We start from the raw sequence: 18,082 nt of genomic DNA, 5'->3' as shown, positions 1-18,082 counted from the left end.
CAGACACGACACCATCATTTACTTTAAGAGAAAGAGGAATATTCTTTTATCTTAAAGACAGAGAATACTAGCTAAAGCAACACAAATGCTGCTGATTCGGAATGTACTTTGAACACTGTAACAGTATATTTCACTTATTCAGTTTTTATTATGAGATTTATTTTGGTGAAGGAATAGCTAGCCCTGGAAACCTTAGCTAACATAAAGTAATGTAAGTAGGCTGGGATGTTGTGGTTGTTATGTGTGAATGTCATGTCAGTCAGGTTTTTGTTATGATGTTTTCTTCCATTTTGGTGTCAGGAGTAACTTGTAGTTTTGTTTCGGGATGAATTGCCAAATTTTAGTAGCAGGTCTGCTAGCTGGTCATGTGTTCACGGTCAATAAACAAGAGTGAAATGAGAGAGGAGTGATGTGCTTTTATGTAGTTTTATTTGTCTCTAGGACATGGTATATATTTAATGAAGGTGTAATCGCTCCAGGCTTCCTGTGTGGTCATTTGTTGTATTTTGCCTGAGTTGTGGAGTCCACAAGCTTTTTCTACACATCAGGGGTCCATGCAGTCTTGGCAGGGGTAGTGCTAAACCTGCATGGGTAAATCTTTTATGCCCGGGACCCACTACAAATCGCTGATTGAACTTGTCAATCAATCAGCATTTTCACTACTGTAAATCGATTTCAGAAGCAATTCCTGGCATTTTTTGTAGCAGTTTTATCTTAGTGCTAGCGATTGCAAAAGCAATTGTGAATTACATTTTTTTTTGGGGGGGGGGGGGGGTAAAATTGCTGCAAAATTGCTTTTGAACAACGATTGCAAATCGATTTTTCGGCGATCCTATACTTAACATTGAATCACAATTGCTAGCAAAATGCTGCAGGCAGAGTGATTGCGATTTGGATCAATTATGTATTCCTGTTGATGAGTGTTTTGTAAAATATATGATGTAAGAGATAAAGATATACATGCCATATATGTACAGCAGCTGCAGTATGCAGGCTTAGCTCTGGAATGATTACGTGCTTAAACCATTCTGTCTTTAGCATATGCTACATACGGCAGACGCTGCATGATCTTAGCACATGATACCGAAACTCATATTTATCGCTGATACTGGTACTGCTGTCCCTAATGAGTCACCCAAAACTTCAAATCTGTCCTAATGCAAACTTCACCCCTGATCTTTCTTACACCCCCTTCAATCTCATCTGTAATCTTGACTATTTAGTCGTCACAATCTCCCATCAGCTCTATCTCAACACCTATGTCTAATGCTTAGTGCACACGATAAAGGTCAAATCGATTATTTCCGACAGGTCCGATCGGATTGCCGATCATTTTTGTGATCGTTTTTTTAAAGAAAATATCAGAAAATCAATCAGAAGAACAATTGGAAATCAGATCGAACTTGTCGGAAATAATCGATTCAACTGTCAATCTGACGGAAAATTGCATTATGTGTACTAAGCTTGAAGGCCCATACATTGCAAGAAAAAATGGATGTTGAAGAAAAAGAGGTTGTGACATCCAATCATGTTTATGAATGACTGTTTATTAAGATCAGCACAGAGATGGTCGTACACCAGACAGTCATCATGCATGTTGAGTCTTAGGCCCGGTTCACATTAGCATTCGCTGTCCGGATTCGCCTGATCGGATCCGGACCGTATACTGTACAAACGGAACGGACGTTCCGCATAGCAATGCAAAGTCTATGCGGCCATTCACACGTGTCCATTCCGTACTGACCGGAGCCGGATTGGATCCGGACTCCAGACACTTTTCCAACATGCGCTATTTTTTGGGTCCGGATCATCCGACCGACGCACCCGGACCGGAGCCTGACTGCACCATCCGTGCATAGAAACCAATGGGAAACGGAAAGCACAGAACACACTGGCTATAAAAACCTGACGTTCGACCCCACTTCCTATGCGTTTTCTAGCGGTATGGAGACACATGGGCCCAGCATTTCTGGAGTGGAGCAGCAGTGACTTTGTGCTGGAGCTGTTTGGCAGTATGTCGGACGTGGAGGTGAGGCCCTACACAGCGGAGGACCTGATTCTACATGTGCACCTTCTGCTGACCTCCCAGACCCCAACAATATTTATATAGTTTGTATCTCTTTTACCAAACGGATCCGGATCGCAGCCGTATCAATACGTAGGTCATCCGGTCCGTTCTTTACAGAAACGCAAGTGTGAACGGGGTCTTACGCCCCTTGTCCACATGTTGTGCAGCCGCAGATCAAACAATTTGATGGTGCACAGGTGCCGTACAACAATAGATCGGACATGCTCATTAGTTCCCTGCACAGATACACGACAATCCACAGCTGTCAACCCAAAATTTCCAACACAATGGATTTTCTTTTTGGCAATATTTAATACTTGTCATTTTCCTTGGTGGCCGTTGGGCTCCATTTTTGAGTTTTTTTGGCAGATTTAGTTTCCAATCATTTTTCTGATTGCAGGTGTGTTCAGGCCTTATCATTTTCCCAATGATAAGCAAACAGTACAGTAGCCCCAACCTGCAACCTGAGCTTAACCTTACCCTTAGAATTTTTAAAAAAATTGCTGGGAGGAAGTGGTGGACTCGCCTCCGTTAAAGCAGACACCAAGGACTGTACATATAAGATATACACATTTATTGAAAATACCCCAAAGATGCAACGCGTTTCGCGGGCACAGCCCACTTCTTCAGGCAATAGGCAGGGGATAAACAACAGCAATTCAGTTATAGCAAGCAGAGCACCTCTGTTTGCTTCAATCGAAAATCGATTGAACGGTAAATCAACCGAAAAAACGTATTGTGTATTCCCAGCATGAATCTAATGTTCCTGTCTAACTAGCAATGCTGGATGTCTCTAGGCCTTCCTATACATTCCTGGGATTATCCTATTCAGCACAACTGATATTGTTTTCTCTGGAGATAAGTTCACAACAGGTATCATCCTACGCCTCCAAATCAGACAAGCTTGTATCAATATATTTTATGACAATTATCATTCTGTAGTAAGGTGCGTACACACGCACTACGGCCGCCAACGATGGGTCCGTCAGACCCTCCCACTGGGCGGACTTTCAGGCGACAGTAGCGCATGTGTACGCGCTGTTGGCATACTGATAAGGCTGTTTCTGAGCGATCCGCCGTAGTGCGTGTGTACGCACCTGTAGGCTAGGAATTTTTGACTGCACTCTTATAAAAAGTGAAAAAAACAAAAACAGATACTTGAAGTTACCTTCTTTGAATGATACATGTCAATACAATTAGCAGTTTGAGGAATCCAGCTCTCTTACTAGGAAGGTGATCAGCAATAACCATAACAGTCACAGCGGTTGCTATGGGATCCAGGGTTACAAGGGATGAGATTTCCCTAACCAGCTCACAGCTACTTTCATGTATTGACATAATGGTGGTAACTGTAGTCTGTTGGGAAGGATGAGGAAATGGGGTTGGCTGTCTATACTTCTCCTCGCCAATGTGCTGTATTCATAATGGGAGGGGTGACACTGCATCAGCATTTTCACGTATCCATGGGAAATGGGGGAGTGTGCATTGATGTTTTGTGATGTTGCCCCCTGGTCTGTAGTTGTGCCCCTGTCAGCAGTCTATTACTGTCCATCATATTGACTTGTTCCACTCTATCCTGACCACCCCTGCTCTTGATAAAATCATGGAATGGCCTATACAATTCAAGGCAGGAAGAGTTGAGTATATCCCCCACTATTCCACTGCCACACCTATTACTGAAGGGCTAGACTACCAAGCAAAGGTTAATGTCCTGAAGAGAAAGCCAGGGTGAAATGAGACTAAGATGGGGTTTCACTCTACACGTTCCTCCCATTTTGCACAGTAACACAATAACCGCCTACAAGTCTATAATAAAGTTGCAATTTTTAGATCTTTATTTGATGGTTTCATTAAAACCCAAGTTAGGGTGATCACCTCTACCTATCGAAAATCCTATAGTGGCAATCCGACCTCAATAACATCCAGTTGCCCCTCTGGCCACACTGTTCATGCTATTCCAAAGAAGAATTTTATTAAAGCCAGGAGAAATTGCTAAGGTGAAACAGAATGGAAGTGGAAACTTATTATTGAGTTTAGACTGAGAGAGAGGGGCTTTCTCCAATGGTAGCTTGATAGAGCAAGGCAGAAGGAAGGAGGAATGGATAGGTGCTCTTTGATGGCTCTCTGTCCATTTCTCCCAAGTCTGATTTCTAGTGCCTCATCTTTAGCATAATCTATAGTGGTGAATAAAAAAAAAGACTTTTTTAGATATCCCACAGTTTAATTTTATATTTAAATCTAGTTTTTAAGTTTTTACTGTTTTATTGTCTCTGCTTAATGACACCTTCATTGACGTATGCCAGAGCTCAAATCTATGAACTATTGACCCTTTTCAGCTCTTTCCTGCTCTCAGACGCCATTTACTGACAGGGAAGTGTTTTATGGCTGTAATAACTTATCAGCGAGGGTTTAGCTATAGTCTGACCCAGCCTGACCTGGTCCTGACCCGGACTGAAACTAGCATTTGCATACCTGATGTTTAACTTTTTCAGGCAGAGAAAGAAAAAAAGAAAAGGGACACAGCCTAGTTATTTGTGTGCTTGGTAAAGTACATACATGTCTATCTCATCAAGTCACATGTCACCTCAGTTGTCCTTTAAGTGGGAGGCCTCCGTTGTTGAGTTTAGACTAATGCTGGATCCACACCATACAACCTTTCGGCCGATTTACCTGGCTGATCGATTATTTCCAGCATGTCCGATCTGAAAATTGAACGATTTCTGTAGAAACAGACGGAAATCGGTCATAAAATTGTTCAAAAAATCGCTCGATTCTCAGATCGGAAATGCTGGAAATAATAAGAGAATGAGGCTATCCCTAATGGTAGTTAGAGCAAAACAGAAGAAAGGAGGAATGGATAGGTACTCTTTGATGACCATCTCTCCTAAGTCTGATTTCTAGCGCCTCACCTTTACCATAAGCTATAGTGTTGAATATAACAAGATTGTTTGAATAATGAATTAAAAAAAACCCTATCATGTATCGTGATTCTGATTTTGCATACATTTTGGAGGAACAGGCTATAGATTCCTCAGTAAAGGCCAATTGTTTGTCCCCAAATACTCCTGCCTGGTTTGGGCGACCAAGTTCTTCCAGGTGTGGTCATTGTACTTTTGAATATGGTGGGTCCATATGCTCGCCTCCGCTGAGAGTCTAAAGTGTGCCAGTGCACCATGGGGCAATGGGGCCACCATACACATGCTAGATCCTCAGCAGAAATGGCCCTTATGGCTGCTTCAACCGATAGCATAACTAGCGTATGTATGAGACTTTAGGCAGTGGGGACACATGACTATGGACTCAGCACTTTTGTCTACTCCTGCTCTCAGCTTTACCGAGCACAGCCTTCACATGCAGCTATTACAGATCAATAAAACCTGTGATTAGGGGCATAACTAGACTTAATAGTCTGATAGCGTGGGACCACCTTTGTCCCTGAACCCCTCTGGATTAGGAGCTGGCGAATGGCAGCAGAGAGAGTTCTGCTGTGAAGCAACTTCTGGAAGCAAGAAAAATTACAAATGCTCCTGCACATGGTTTTTGTGAGTGAATGGGGAGGTTTCTTTGCTAATTAGCTGTACTTGCGGTTGGGGAGGTGGAGCGCCCCCCGACGCCCCTGGGCCCCCCTGCAATGGCAAGGGTCGCAGGGGTGATTGCTACGGCCATGGCTGTGATGTGGAACTTCTACTAGATTGAATACCTCATGTTTCTTTCTATGTGCTGTGCACTTAGAAGATGTACACAGTACACACACACTGCCTACAGTGCCATTCATTAGGGTGCCAGTATTTGGCTAAATGTTGCTGAAAGTAGAGTTGGGCCGAACGGTTCGCCTGCGAACGGTTCCATGCGAACTTCAGTGGTTCGCATTCGCGTCCCACAGGCGAACCTTTGCGGAAGTTCGGTTCGCCCCATAATGCACATGGAGGGTCAACTTTGACCCTCTACATCACAGTCAGCAGGCCCAGTGTAGCCAATTAGGCTACACTAGCCCCTGGAGCCCCACCCCCCCTTATATAAGGCAGGCAGCGGCGGCCATTACGGCCACTCGTGTGCCTGCATTAGTCAGAGTAGGGCGAGCTGCTGCAGACTGTCTCTCAGGGAAAGATTAGTTAGGCTTAGCTTGTTCCTGTCTGGCTGCATACCTGTTCTGTGAACCCACCACTGCATACCTGTGCTGTGAACCCACCACTGCATACCTGTGCTGTGAACCCACCACTGCATACCTGTTCTGTTCAGTGGACCCGCCACTGTATACCTGTTCATTGAACCCACCACTGCATACCTGTGCTGTGAACCCACCACTGCATACCTGTGCTGTGAACCCACCACTGCATACCTGTGCTGTGAACCCACCACTGCATACCTGTTCTGTTCAGTGGACCCGCCACTGCATACCTGTTCTGTTTAGTGAACCGCCACTGTATACCTGTTCTGTTTAGTGAACCCGCCACTGCATACCTGTTCTGTTCAGTGGACCCACCGCATCAGTGCGCATACCTGTGCAGTTAAGTGAACCCGCCACTGCATACCTGTTCTGTTCAGTGGACCCGCCACTGCATACCTGTTCTGTTTAGTGAACCCGCCACTGCATACCTGTTCTGTTCAGTGAACCCACCGCATCAGTGCGCATACCTGTGCAGTTAAGTGAACCCGCCACTGCATACCTGTTCTGTTCAGTGAACCGCCACTGTATACCTGTTCTGTTTAGTGAACCCGCCACTGCATACCTGTTCTGTTCAGTGGACCCGCCACTGCATACCTGTTCTGTTCAGTGAACCCACGGCATCAGTGCGCATACCTGTGCAGTTAAGTGAACCCGCCACTGCATACCTGTTCTGTTCAGTGGACCCGCCACTGCATACCTGTTCTGTTTAGTGAACCGCCACTGTATACCTGTTCTGTTTAGTGAACCCGCCACTGCATACCTGTTCTGTTCAGTGAACCCACCGCATCAGTGCGCATACCTGTGCAGTTAAGTGAACCCGCCACTGCATACCTGTTCTGTTCAGTGGACCCGCCACTGCATACCTGTTCTGTTTAGTGAACCGCCACTGTATACCTGTTCTGTTTAGTGAACCCGCCACTGCATACCTGTTCTGTTCAGTGGACCCGCCACTGCATACCTGTTCTGTTTAGTGAACCCGCCACTGCATACCTGTTCTGTTCAGTGGACCCGCCACTGCATACCTGTTCTGTTTAGTGAACCCACCACTGCATACCTGTTCTGTTCAGTGGACCCGCCACTGTATACCTGTTCATTGAACCCACCACTGCATACCTGTGCTGTGAACCCACCACTGCATACCTGTGCTGTGAACCCACCACTGCATACCTGTGCTGTGAACCCACCACTGCATACCTGTTCTGTTCAGTGGACCCGCCACTGCATACCTGTTCTGTTTAGTGAACCGCCACTGTATACCTGTTCTGTTTAGTGAACCCGCCACTGCATACCTGTTCTGTTCAGTGGACCCACCGCATCAGTGCGCATACCTGTGCAGTTAAGTGAACCCGCCACTGCATACCTGTTCTGTTCAGTGGACCCGCCACTGCATACCTGTTCTGTTTAGTGAACCCGCCACTGCATACCTGTTCTGTTCAGTGAACCCACCGCATCAGTGCGCATACCTGTGCAGTTAAGTGTACCCGCCACTGCATACCTGTTCTGTTCAGTGGACCCGCCACTGCATACCTGTTCTGTTTAGTGAACTGCCACTGTATACCTGTTCTGTTTAGTGAACCCGCCACTGCATACCTGTTCTGTTCAGTGAACCCACCGCATCAGTGCGCATACCTGTGCAGTTAAGTGAACCCGCCACTGCATACCTGTTCTGTTCAGTGGACCCGCCACTGCATACCTGTTCTGTTTAGTGAACCGCCACTGTATACCTGTTCTGTTTAGTGAACCCACCACTGCATACCTGTTCTGTTCAGTGGACCCGCCACTGCATACCTGTTCTGTGAACCCGCCACTGTATACCTGTTCTGTTCAGTGAACCCACCGCATCAGTGCGCATACCTGTGCAGTTAAGTGAACCCACCTACCTACGTGAGTGCACGCAGTGTGATATACCACTCCGTGCATACCCGATATGGACAAAACAGGTAGAGGAAGAGGTAGTGGCAGAGCCAGAGGAAGGCCACCCGGCAGGTCTGCGCGAGGTCGTGTAAATGTAATTTCGTGTGGACCTGGCCCACAGTACAGTGCTCGGAAGAAGGCACGTCCCATCACCTCCCAAGATTGTCAGGACGTGGTTGAGTATTTAGCGACACAGAACACCTCATCTTGCTCAGCCACCAGTGCTACTACTAGCACCACTTCCGCTGCATTTGACACTTCGCAAGAATTATTTAGTGGTGAAATCACTGATGCACAGCCATTGTTGTTACAGCCAGATGAATTTTCACCAGCTCATATGTCTGAGTTACGCGGCAACATTATGGATGTAACGTGTAAGGAGGATGAAGGACCTACTGATGTTGGTGCATGTTTGGATTTGTCTGAGGCAAGCGAAGCTGGGCAGGATGATTACGATGATGACGATGATAGGGATCCTCTGTATGTACCCAATAGAGGAGATGAAGAGGGGGACAGTTCAGAGGAGGAGTCAGAGAGTAGGAGGAGGAGAGAAGTTGCTGAAAGAAGCTGGGGCAGCTCTTCGTCAGAAACAGCTGGTGGCAGTGTCCGGCACCATGTATTGCCACCTATGTACAGCCAGCCAACTTGCCCTTCAGCATCAGCTGCTGAGGTCCCCATAGTGCCCACATCCCAGGGTGGCTCAGCGGTGTGGAAATTTTTTAATGTGTGTGCCTCAGATCGGACCAAAGCCATCTGTTTGCTCTGCCAACAAAAATTGAGCCGTGGAAAGGCCAACACTCACGTAGGGACAAGTGCCTTACGAAGGCACCTGGAGAAAAGGCACAAACAGCAATGGGATGGCCACCTGAGCAAAAGCAGCAGCAGCACACAAAAGCAAAGCCACCCTCCTTCTCCTCTTCCTCCTCCATCAGGTGCATTATCTGCTTCTGCCGCTTTCTCCCTTCCACCTTCACAGGCACCCTCCTCCACTCCGCCTCTGCCCTTGAGCGGTTCCTGCTCCTCTGCCCACAGCAGCAGTCAGGTGTCCGTGAAGGAAATGTTTGAGCGGAAGAAGCCAATTTCGGCCAGTCACCCCCTTGCCCGGCGTCTGACAGCTGGCGTGGCGGAACTGTTAGCTCGGCAGCTGTTACCATACCGGCTGGTGGACTCTGAGGCCTTCCGTAAATTTGTGGCCATCGGAACACCGCAGTGGAAGATGCCAGGCCGCACTTATTTTTCGAGAAAGGCCATACCCCAACTGCACCGTGAAGTTGAGAGGCAAGTGGTGTCATCTCTTGCGAAGAGCGTTGGGTCAAGGGTACACCTGACCACGGATGCCTGGTCTGCCAAGCACGGGCAGGGCCGCTACATTACCTACACAGCCCATTGGGTGAACCTGGTGGTGAACGATGGCAAGCAGGGCGCAGCGGACCAAATTGTGACACCTCCACGGCTTGCAGGCAGGCCTCCTGCCACCTCCTCTCCTCCTGCTACATGCTCTTCGCTGTCCTCCTCCTCCTTGGCTGAGTGGCAGTTCTCCTCTCCAGCTACACAGCCCCAGCTCCGCAGGGCCTATGCTGCATGCCAGGTACGACGGTGTCACGCCATCTTAGACATGGCTTGTCTCAAAGCGGAGAGTCACACTGGAGCAGCTCTCCTGGCTGCTCTTAAGAAACAGGTGGATGAGTGGCTGACCCCGCACCACCTGGAGATAGGCAACGTGGTGTGCGACAACGGCAGCAATCTGCTTGCCGCTTTGCATATGGGGAAGCTGACACACATACCCTGCATGGCACATGTCATGAATCTAGTGGTTCAAAGATTTGTGGCAAAGTACCCTGGCTTAGCGAATGTCCTGAAGCAGGCCAGGAAGTTCTGTGGGCATTTGAGGCGGTCTTACACAGCCATGGCACGCTTTGCGGAAATTCAGCGCAAAAACAACATGCCGGTGAGACGCCTCATTTGCGATAGCCCGACTCGCTGGAACTCGACCCTGCTCATGTTCTCCCGCCTGCTAGAACAGAAGAAAGCCGTGACCCACTACCTCTACAACTACAGTAGAATGAAACAGTCTGGGAAGATGGGGATGTTCTGGCCCGACAACTGGACACTGATGGAGAATGCATGCAGGCTCATGCGGCCGTTTGAGGAGGTGACCAACCTGGTGAGCCACAGTGAGGGCACCATCAGCGACTTAATTCCCTACGCTTACTTCTTGGAGCGTGCTGTGCGTAGAGTGGCGGATGAAGCTGTGAATGAGCGTGACCAGGAACCGTTACGGCAGGAACAGGCATGGGACCAATTTTCATCAGACCCAGCTGTTTCCTCAACACCTGCGGCAGCACAGAGGGGGGAGGAGGAGGAAGAAGAGAAGTCGTGTGCAGAAGACGAATCAGACTCAGAGGATGATGAGCAAGGTGTTTCTTTGGGGGAGGAGGAGGAGGAGGGGACAGCGGCAGGAGAACAACCTCAGCAGGCATCGCAAGGGGCTTGTGCTGCTCAACCTTCCCGTGGTATTGTTCGCGGCTGGGGGGAGGAGGTTGACTTACCTGACGTCACTGAGGAAGAGCAAGAGGAGATGGAGGGTACTGGATCCGACTTTGTGCAGATGTCGTCTTTTATGCTGTCCTGCCTGTTGAGGGACCCCCGTATAAAAAACCTCAAGGGGAATGAGCTGTACTGGGTGGCCACACTACTAGACCCTCGGTACAGGCACAAAGTGGCGGACCTGTTACCAACTCACCGGAAGGTGGAAAGGATGCAGCACATGCAGAACCAGCTGTCAACTATGCTTTACAATGCCTTTAAGGGTGATGTGATGGCACAACGCCAGCAAGGTACCACTGCCACTAATCCTCCTCCCGTGTCCACGCAGTCAAAGACAGGACGCTCCAGCGATCTCATGGTGATGTCGGACATGCGGACGTTCTTTAGTCCAACGCCTCGCCGTAGCCCTTCCGGATCCACCCTCCACCAACGCCTGGAACGGCAGGTAGCCGACTACCTGGCCTTAAGTGTGGATGTAGACACTGCTGTGAACAGCGATGAGGAACCCTTGAACTACTGGGTGCGCAGGCTTGACCTGTGGCCAGAGCTGTCCCAATTTGCCATCCAACTTCTCTCCTGCCCTGCCGCAAGCGTCCTCTCAGAAAGGACCTTCAGCGCAGCTGGAGGCATTGTCACAGAGAAGAGAAGTCACCTAAGTCACAAAAGTGTTAAGTACCTCACCTTTATCAAAATGAATGAGGCATGGATCCCGGAGGGCTGCTGCCCGCCCCAAGACTAAGTCAGTCCCCGCACATACAGCATCTCTGCCTGCACGCCGTGTGACTGGCTGCCTGGCCTGCCCCAAGAAGACTAAGTCGCTCCCAGTCCCTCCACACAGCATGTCTGCCTGCAGGCCGCTTGACTACCTTCTCCGCCACCACCAACAGGGTCCGGGACTCCAGGCGGATTGCTGAATTTTTTAGGCCGCTGCTAGCAGCGCCGCTGTAATAATTTTTCGGGTGCGTGTACATGACTGCCTAATTTTTCTGGCTGCACTGCGGGCAGCTGCAACAACAAAAGAAAAGGCATGTACATGCGCCCATTCCCCTTCGTGATCATTACCTTGCCGTGGTGAAGGGGCTTGCATATCACAATGGAGCAATGACCGGCGCCTAGATGAGTGTCTCGGGGGGCACACCCACGATAATAAGGTCGTTGCCTCATTGTGGTCAGACCAAATTTGATCAGCTGGACAGTCACTGTTCTGTCATTCAGCTACATCAGCCAGGTGACCATATGGGCTGTAAAGCCACCAAAACCTGCACTCTCGCCATGGTGCGCACCAGTAAAGCACGGCCGTCACTACACAAACAGCTGTTTGCGGTGCGTTACACGATGAGTTTGGTGTGTCAGTGTGAAGCAGTACCTTAATTACACTACCTGATTGATGTATACACATGCAAGATGTTTGAAAGCACTTTAGGCCTGTCATTTAGCATTCAATGTGATTTCTGCCCTTAAAACGCTGCTTTGCGTCAAATCCAGATTTTTCCCGGGGACTTTTGGCATGTATCCCACTCCGCCATCCCCCCCTCCAGGTGTTAGACCCCTTGAAACATCTTTTCCATCACTTTTGTGGCCAGCATAATTATTTTTTTTTTCAAAGTTCGCATCCCCATTGAAGTCTATTGCGGTTCGCGAACTTTAACGCGAACCGAACCTTTCGCGAAAGTTCGCGAACCCGGTTCGCGAACCGAAAATCGGAGGTTCGGCCCAACTCTAGCTGAAAGGAGCATTATCGCAAAAAAAAAAACAAAAAAAAACTATGCAGTTAAAATCTGACAGGTTTTTAGGCCAGTCCATCTCCTCATGAGGGATTCTCAGGGTTTTCTTTGCTTTCAACAACATTTCCTGAACAGCAGTTGCAAAGTCTAACTGACAAAATAGTGTGCAAGTGAGTAGGGCGGCTGGCTGGTATCTTACTATTTTGGCAGTTAAACTGCTGTTCAGGAAATGCTGTTGAAAAGAAAACCCTGAGAATCCCCTATGAGGAGATGGATTAGTCCAAAACCTGTTGGTTCTGTCAAATTTTAACTACCTACTTTTTTCGCGATAGTGGTCCTTCAAGTTCCATCACTTGAGTTGTTTTTGATGCATGGTTCGGGTCTTGTACAAATTATGGCTGGGCATCAGGAATGCATTAATATTAAAGCGGATCCGAGATGAAAAACGAACTATAACAAGTAACTTGTCTATATATCTAATCTTATCTAAAGTTTAGATAGTTTACACAGCGAATCTAGCTGCAAACAACTTCAACAGTATATGATAATTTCTTCCTGTGATACAATGAAGACAGAGCAGCCATGTTCTGTTTGTAATCATTACACACAGGCAAGCAGCTCTGCATCTCCACTCCTCAGCATGTGAAAACGTCACTCCCCTCTCCTCCTCCCTCTTCCCCTCTGCCTCTGAAATCTCTGGCTAGTAACACCTCCTCCTCCTGCCCAGACTGAGCTCCCATAAGCCCTTGCTACATGAGTCCAAGAGTGCCTTGGCACTGGATGAGCTGTGGGCGAGGCTTGTTTAGTTTATAGGGAATTAGAGCATAAAAACACACACAAAAAAGTATTGGGCTTGAGGAATGCCCTATAAACTATATGAAATGAACACAATTATGCAATGAGTAAAAGTTTATCTCGGATCTACTTTAAGAGGGGAGGTTGGGGGTAGGTGTTGAGGGATGTGCAGTCATGGAAGAAATAGTGAGAGATCCATGAAAGATAACATTGCATTACTGCTCTATGGCAGGAGGGCGCCATTTTGGTTGTGAAATATTTTTATTGGTTACTTTCCAATGAACACTGCAAAGCAGAATTGTATGTAGTGTTGTACTGTAGTATAGATGAAATTGTTTTACAATATTTCATTGTACAGAACTCATATTAAAGAGAAACTGTAGTGAAAATAACATAATGAATACATTGCTTATATTTTTTACAATATTCATTTACTGTATAAATTATTTAGTCAGGGTTTGCCCATTGTAAAAATCTTTTCTCTCTCTGATTTACGTTCTGAAATTTATCACATGGTAGCGACATCTTTAGCCCTGCAGAATGTTTGTTTCTGAGAATTCCAAAGCCAGTGAAAATAATGCCTGGTCTCCCAGAATGCTCTGCAAGAAGAACTCCACATAACTGAACAGCTTAGGCTAAGCATCAGTGGAAGGGCGGGGCTATATACCAATATACAGCACTATATATATATATATATATATATACATATACATACAGGAAATGTGTCTTGGTTATCCAGTAAATAAACGAGCACGGACTGTAAAGCTGTCTTTGCCAAGACTGTAATGTAACGTTAAAACTATGGTTTTCATTCTGTGGTATGTTATCTAATGCGTCCCTCCCCCCTGCAGAGGCGTGAAGATCCATGTTCAGCCAGGCCAAAATCTACAAAGCTTTCGATATACATCTTAAACAAGACCTCCCAGCATACATAATTACATATACAGTCCATCACTTTTTATTTTGCGTTATTCCCTCTGCAAGAGCTCCATTTAGCTGCAGGAATGTTGGCTTCTTGATCAACTGACATCATCAGTAAGGAGCCTGTGGTCAGAAGGCACATCTCACAGGAAGAGTTTGGCTGCCAGTAGCACAATCCCCTACTTTGCTGCAGGCTTATCAACAGAAGAGTACAGGTAGCACTCTGGTACTACTAAAGAGGGAAGTGGTAGCTCTGAGGTTTACGCTGCATGACGGGCCCTGATGTTTATCTTGTATGAGGTAAAGAGATATTCTGATTCCTGTCCTTCTCCGTCACCCTGAGGACAAATGGATCATCCTGTGCGTGAGCCGCCTTACTGCCACAGTACATAATTTATAATACAAAACATAGTGTGAGAAGCTTCTGAAATGAACAGTTTCAAATACTGTTGAACACGGCCAGAGAAGACATGTTTAGTCTAGACTGTGGCATTACAAAAGGTAGCTATTTGCTTTATCGCCCTATCTGCTACCTTTCTCTCATTGCCAGCCAGGTATCATCACTTCAGTTGCTATTTACTTAGTGAACAATAGGCTGTTGAAGAGAGTGGATTTCTTGTAATGATGTTGCGACACCAGAGAACACCATTGTTCTGAAAAGAGAAAAGTACTAAAAGCACTAAGCAGCATGTGTGACTAGCTTTGGACTGTTATCAGATGTATAGATTTACATCACACTTAAATGACTAAGCAAATAACATTATAACCGTAAAACATGCATAAGCAACCAAGTGGATACAGTTCTCATCAAATATGATTTAATCTTTGATCTGAGTCAAATGATCAGACTCTGTTTTTGCAGAGTAAAATAAACATGAAATTGTCCCTGTTTCCATAGGGAAGCAGAGAACTCCCTTTTTTTCGCTCAGTAATTACTTAATTACAAGACAATCTGATAATTTGTATTTGGCAATGTTATCAATTGACATTTCCAAACCATCATATCCATCAAGGATACGCTGCAGATGCATTTCATAGATGTAGATGCACTTCTGTAGTGGACCAAGCCTATATGTATGTACCTTTACAGTAAAAAAGAAGAAATTGAATAAACTTATACTTGTATAAATATATACATGACTGCTATGGAGAATTATGTAAAAATTGTTCACTTTACAGTCTCGAACAAATACTCAAGGGCACCAATTGGAATTAGTGTGTGTGTGCTAGTTGTGTCTGTAAGTGTATATGTGTGTGTGCCAGTTGTGTGTGGGCGTGTCATTGTGTAAGTGCATGTGTGTGCCAGATGAGTGTGGGCGTGTCAGTGTGTGTGCATGTGTGTGTGCAAGTTGTATGTGTGTCATTGTTTGGGTCTGCATCAATCTGTTTGTGTGTGTCAGTAAGTGGGCTTGTGTAAGTGTGTCAGTGTGTCAGTATGTGTAAGAGTGTGTGTAATTGCTGTAATTTAACATTAGTATCAATACAAGTCGCTAGCAGTTTGAAGTCAATTGTTCTGTTTTTCCCAGTGTACACTGACCCTTTTTTCAGCTAAAGCTTTGTACACATGCTAGACAGTTTTTGACCCATGGAGTTAGTTGGGGCCGCTTCTTCCGAGATACTAGAGCATGTACAGCAACCCACGACCTCTCTCAGTGCCTCAGCCAAGGATCAGCCAGTGTCTGTACAGCCTTAGCCCCGCTCTGTCATCCACGAGATTGAATCACTGCCAGGCGATAGTCCTTGTACATGTGCTACAAGGCATAAGGTGCATACGCACCTTTCACTGATGTCGCCCGTCAGGTATCGGACATCACTGGGCCGGGCTGTACAGACACAAAGTCAGCTGTATCGCTGAAAGCGCTATGCAGGGTGCGGAGGGACAACAGAGCGGCACATATGTGACATCATATGGTGGGTGCACAATGAAGTTGGCTGCCACTTGGCCGAGTTGAGAGGCATCTGTCATATTTCAGCTGTTTTAATAAGTGTGTTTTATATGACATTATGTTTTTCTAATGTTAACATAGGATTTTTGTCCTCCATGTGCGACTCCTTTTAATTTCACAGCGCTCCCAGAGTGCACCTGAAAACCTTTGAAGCCAGAGCTTTCTGTCATGCTGCCCCTACCCTTTGGGGTTCCCTACCACACCCAGTAAAAATAGTCCCATCCCTGGTGTTATTTAAATCCAGACTGAAAAGCCACCTGTTTAGCCTGGCATTTGCGGACTTGTAGAATCCTTCCCCTGCACCACAATTCACCAATCAACCAATTATGGAAAAATCCCAGTGAAGAAGCTTCAACCTTGCCATGGCAGTCGGAAAGGAAGTATTCTGACACGTTTCATGGTCAGACACCTACTTCTTTAGAGGAAACTACAAAACATTGAATTGTTCTTCCGGTGTAACCAACAGCAATGCTGAAAAACCAGTTTTGGCCGCCTCAAGCAAATGTACCGCCCTTAAAGAGACTCTTTAACAAAAATTTCATCCTTTTTTCTACTATCCTATAAGTTCCTAAACCTATTCTAATGTGCTCTGGCTTACTGCAGCACTTTCTACTATCATCGTCTCTGTAATAAATCAACTTAACTTTCCCCTGTCGGATTAGTCGCCCTGTGCCTGGAAGGTTGCCAACTCTTCAGTGTTGTTGATCTGTTATGCACGGGGCGTGCATAACAGATCAATAACACTGAAGAGTTGGCAACCCCCTCCACACCCCCTCTATGCAAACTCCCGTGTGTGTTATTTACATTAGGCAGCCTCTCTGCTCTCTTGTCAGTGAGAGAAGAGAGCTGCCTTTTACAAGCTGGATAAATCATCCTCTGTTAGGCTGTGAAAGGAGCTGGGCTGTCACATGCTGAGGAATTACAGACACCGCAGAGCTGTCTGCAGGAAGAAACAATCAGCCGGTCACTGTTCAGTGGATGAGAGCTGCAGGGGGAAAGACGGTAAACACACAAATGATCTCTTGAGATTCAAAAGGAAGGCTGTATACAGCCTGCTTGTGTATACAGTAGATGTATTTTCTATGTGTGGACATACTGTACATCAACCTACTTCCGGTTTTGGTGGCCATTTTGTTTGTTTATAAACAAACTTTTTAAAACTGTTTTTGACTACTTTTAATGCGGCGGGGAGCGGCGAAATTGTGACAGAGGGGAATACGAGATGTCCCCTAACGCACGGGTATGTTTACTTTTGTGCGATTTTAACAATACAGATTGTCTTTAAGGGAACCGCACAAAAGTGCTTAATAGAACTGGCCATAAGATCACATACAAAGTAACTGTGTAGACAACACATAAGGGGCTTGATTCAGTAAACGGTGCTAACCCATTTAGCAAGCCTGAAGACTTTGGGAGTGATAACTAGGGTGCTAACTGGGTTAGCACCGTATGCTAAATTCACATCGCGCGCAAAATGGCACAGGTCGCATTGGGTGCAACCTTAACGTCGCATGGTGCGACGTTAAGGTCTCACCGAATGCAACCTTATAGGCGCATCGAGTGCGCCGTTTTCGTTGCACCGCGATGCGCCGTTTCACACGCACCACGCTGTGCGCGTGCAAAGTTTTGCGCAGGATGTTAATTTATCACGCCTAAACTAACTTTAGTCAGGATATAGGGCTTTTCACAGGCGTGCTAACACTTAGCACTGAATCAAGCCCAAGGGGTTAACAATATTGCCGCCCATCCTGGACTCACTCCAAGATGTATATTTTCGTGTAATTGAACCAAGTTGAGAACTTTCCAGTGGAAACACATTTTTCACGGCAGTAGTCAGTAGAGATGGGCCGAATGGTTCGCCGGTGAACGGTTCCAGGCGAACTTTGGTGGTTCGCGTTCGCCTGAAGCAGGCGAACCTTTGCGGAAGTTCGATTCGCCCCATAATGCACTATGAGGGTCAACTTTGACCCTCTGCATCACAGTCAGCAGGCACATTGTA

At 46.6% G+C, this 18,082-nt stretch overlaps 2 protein-coding genes across 6 annotated transcripts in view; one reads left to right on the top strand and one right to left on the bottom strand.

The window, feature by feature from the left end:
- The window catches only part of TMPRSS4 (transmembrane serine protease 4), a 75,161-nt gene that overhangs the window by 266 nt on the left and 56,813 nt on the right, over window positions 1–18,082 (top strand). The window lies entirely within an intron of this gene.
- Window positions 1–18,082, bottom strand: part of SMIM35 (small integral membrane protein 35) — a 129,336-nt gene that overhangs the window by 67,625 nt on the left and 43,629 nt on the right. The window contains exon 1 of one of the 5 annotated variants that reach the window (XM_068240881.1): window positions 3,237–3,289. The exons of the other annotated variants lie outside the window; for them this stretch is intronic. The gene's annotated coding sequence lies outside the window, so the exon portion shown is untranslated. Of the gene's footprint in view, window positions 1–3,236; window positions 3,290–18,082 lie in introns of those variants that run through there. 5 annotated transcript variants of the gene reach the window in all.

Source organism: Hyperolius riggenbachi, chromosome 6 (genome assembly GCF_040937935.1).
Source record: "Hyperolius riggenbachi isolate aHypRig1 chromosome 6, aHypRig1.pri, whole genome shotgun sequence".
Taxonomy (NCBI): Eukaryota; Metazoa; Chordata; class Amphibia; order Anura; family Hyperoliidae; genus Hyperolius; species Hyperolius riggenbachi.
This window is presented reverse-complemented; position numbering and strand designations above follow the sequence as displayed.